The 3,087-nt window shown below is 34.9% G+C and overlaps 1 long non-coding RNA gene across 1 annotated transcript; it reads left to right on the forward strand.

Moving 5' to 3' along the window:
- The first annotated feature begins 1,701 nt into the window (after positions 1 to 1,701).
- LOC113954629 lies at positions 1,702 to 2,028 on the forward strand. The gene is made up of 2 exons (XR_003530294.1): positions 1,702 to 1,783; positions 1,881 to 2,028. It is a non-coding gene; the product is annotated as an uncharacterized LOC113954629 (long non-coding RNA).
- Positions 2,029 to 3,087: the final 1,059 nt, after the last annotated feature.

Here is a 3,087-nt window from a genome sequence, read left to right on the forward strand (position 1 = left end):
TTGTAGGTTTTAGCTGAATGCTTTGTTCCCCACCAAAGCATTTTGTTGCCATGACAAAACAAATATTTCTATTTGACTTGGTATATTCACCAATCAGTTTAATATATTTTTTTCATGTAGGGTAGTAGGGATTTAAGTCTGAAAACGTGGCATAATGCATGACTAGGTGATTAAAAAAATACTTTTTCTTAATGTAAAGTTTCTAACAGTATACTGTCATGTTAATTTTACACAGTTTAGATTAAATTACCAGAAGTTGAAAAAAAGATGATAAAGTTCAGTGTTCGATAGTTTTGTGTCAAACTGAAAAGATGGTGTTTGTCTGTCCCAGTTGACCCATTCAGAGAAACAGCTTCTCTGAAGGTCTATTCCATATTTGCATTAATAACTTAAATGAAATAAAGGGCGTAGCCACGCAACTGAAAAATGACACAATATTTGTAGAGTTTGCAAGTATTCTGGAGATCCTCATAGGTCAGAGAAAAGTTCCCAAATCTGATTAAATTTAATGATGACATATACAAGTACCACGCTTGGCAACGATGTTATATGGGCAGTTATAAAAGGAGGAAGAGCAATGCAAGAAAGAATACAGAAAAGTACAGACGTGCCATAATCTGAATTAAGGTTTATAAGATGTTGCCAAGAAACGTTAGTGGCGTTCTGGGAATGGTTCATGGAAAATTGACAGCTCTGAGTGATATTTTTACTTCTTTCCTCAGTCTTGGCAAGGCTTCAGCTAGAAATTAGGTTTGGGCACCATTCTCTCAGAGAAAACAATCAGAAAAGAGCAACAAAGTGATCGGAGATTTAAAGACACATGAGAAAAGTTTTTGTCTTCAACTGAAAATTGGATTTGTATACTCTAGAAAGGATGGTGCAGAGAACATGGTAATGATCTCTATGAAAATGTGCAGGTATTATAAAAAGAATACATTTATCCACCATCACTGTGGGATAAATTTGACTTAATTTAAAACCAAGATAGTTAAAAAGTAAGTTAAAAAGTAAGTTAAAAAGTTGAAAGCTAAAAAGTAAGAATGATTCAAGTTACTCCTGCCTGAAAGCAGAGTAGATTGACCAAATGACTGACACATTGAATTACCTTTTTAATGAATTACTAGTAAACAATGGAATCAACCTTAGAAAAATAGCAAATTGATATTTGGTCTGGATTTAAATATGTATAGAAGCTTTTGCTGTGTTTTTTTTTTTCTGTGGCAAGAATTTTTACTACTTCCAGCCCTTCAGAATGAAAATAGGACAGAGAAATGCCTGCATTTCTGCAGTACATGGATGTGAAGTTTTGTGGGATTTTGTGAAGTGCATTAGTGTGCTGACTAAAGGGACTACTTCTTGAAACGCTAGTTTTCTCTCCTTTCATTTTTGCTGACAGATGATACATTTTTCTGTAGCTCTTGGAACTAAAAGCTTTTCATTTAATGATTAAAAATGTACTTGCTTGGAATACTATGAACTTGCCATTCTGAGAACATGATGACAATAATACGATTGTGATGTAATTACAGCATGTACAGCCTTGGGAAGTGATCTCATTTTCTGAAAACCATAGGTCTGTGTAACAATTACGGTACAGTCTCTAAACTTGCATTGGCAGATGGGAAAAGGGAAAAGTTTTTAGGCTATGCAGATGCCAATAATCAGACTGTAGTTATCTTTTAGGGCATCCTGCTGCCCTTTTCAAAACATGAACTTGAGGGTTCTGAATTGTTAAAAATAGTGACCACAAGAGCTTATTTTCTAGATAATTTTCTCTGTATTTGTAGGTGAATAAAATAAGTAGGGAAGATAAAATGTTTCTGGTACATGAACGTAGGTAACCTCTTCCAGAATTTTTGTTCTGTTTTTTTATTCCCCAGGAATATATTCCACTTGCCATTTGGAGAGGGAAAAATGCAAGAGCAGAAGCACTTCTGAACCTTGGTCCACATTATTGAAGACCACTGTTGTGAAAGCAACTGTAAAGAGATCATTTAAAGTCAAGCAGTGATACTGCTCACCATGTCATTCTTCTGCTTGCTCTTTGCTGTATTAAACTGTGGGTCTTGTTTAACTTAAATACCTACAGCCAGGAAGACCATTGACTCAGTTTTGATAACAAAGACAGGGAAGAAGAAACAACCCCTCTGAGCACTTAGGGCCTTCTAAATAGTCTGTATAGCTAGAAACCTTTCATATAAGTAGAGCAATAGATGTATGGCATAAAAAAGAAAAGTATGACACAGTGCTGTTTAGAACAACAAGTGAAGCGAGGCACACAAAGGCATGACCTTGTGTTGAGTAACCTACTCCTTATGCAAGTAATTTTCATTAAAACAAGCTGATGAATATAGGGAAGAATTTCTGTAAATATTATTTTATTTTTAATTAATTCACTTCAGCATTGTATTTTCTGGTTGTGTTTGTCTATGAATATTCTAGTGAACCAGAATTAGAGTGCAGGACTGTACTTGTGGAGTTAGTTAGCTATTTTTAATGCTGCATAATGTTTAGGGAAGATGAGTCTTGTACATGTAACCAAAACTAGTCACGGCGATTCAAATACATTGCAATTGGAAACCTCATCAACTGCAGATAAATGGAAAATAAACAAAAAGTATTGTAGGAACCAGATCTCTCCTTTTAAAATGAGTGAGGATGCTAATGTCATTCTTCAGTACCACCTTTCCTCCTTTTATTCTCTGGAATTAAACTGAAGCAGCTCAAGAGTTTGTATTTCTGTAGTCCCCCAGTCAAAGTCTTTTACTTATGATTTCCTTGAAACGAGAGGGAAGATATTTTTTTCGCATTTTTCTGTTCTCTTCTTACCATATTCATTCATTTTACTTAAAGAATTGGCAATTGTTCACACTTCAAACTGCTCTGAGTGGGGAACAACTCTCAGGCAAGTGAAAGTGAAAGGTAAGAATCTTTGAGTCTCCTTTCCATTTACACAATCTCCTCAGAAGTCCTATCCTAAAATCATGTATACCACGTCACCAAGTTGGTGAAAATGAATTTGCTCTGTGATTTTTGTGACATAAAGATAAAAGAAATGAAACTAACTGGTTGCTCTTTATCTGTCAT

The sequence above is a fragment of the Corapipo altera genome, unplaced genomic scaffold (assembly GCF_003945725.1).
Source record: "Corapipo altera isolate COAL_440 unplaced genomic scaffold, ASM394572v1 52, whole genome shotgun sequence".
Lineage (NCBI taxonomy): Eukaryota > Metazoa > Chordata > Aves > Passeriformes > Pipridae > Corapipo > Corapipo altera.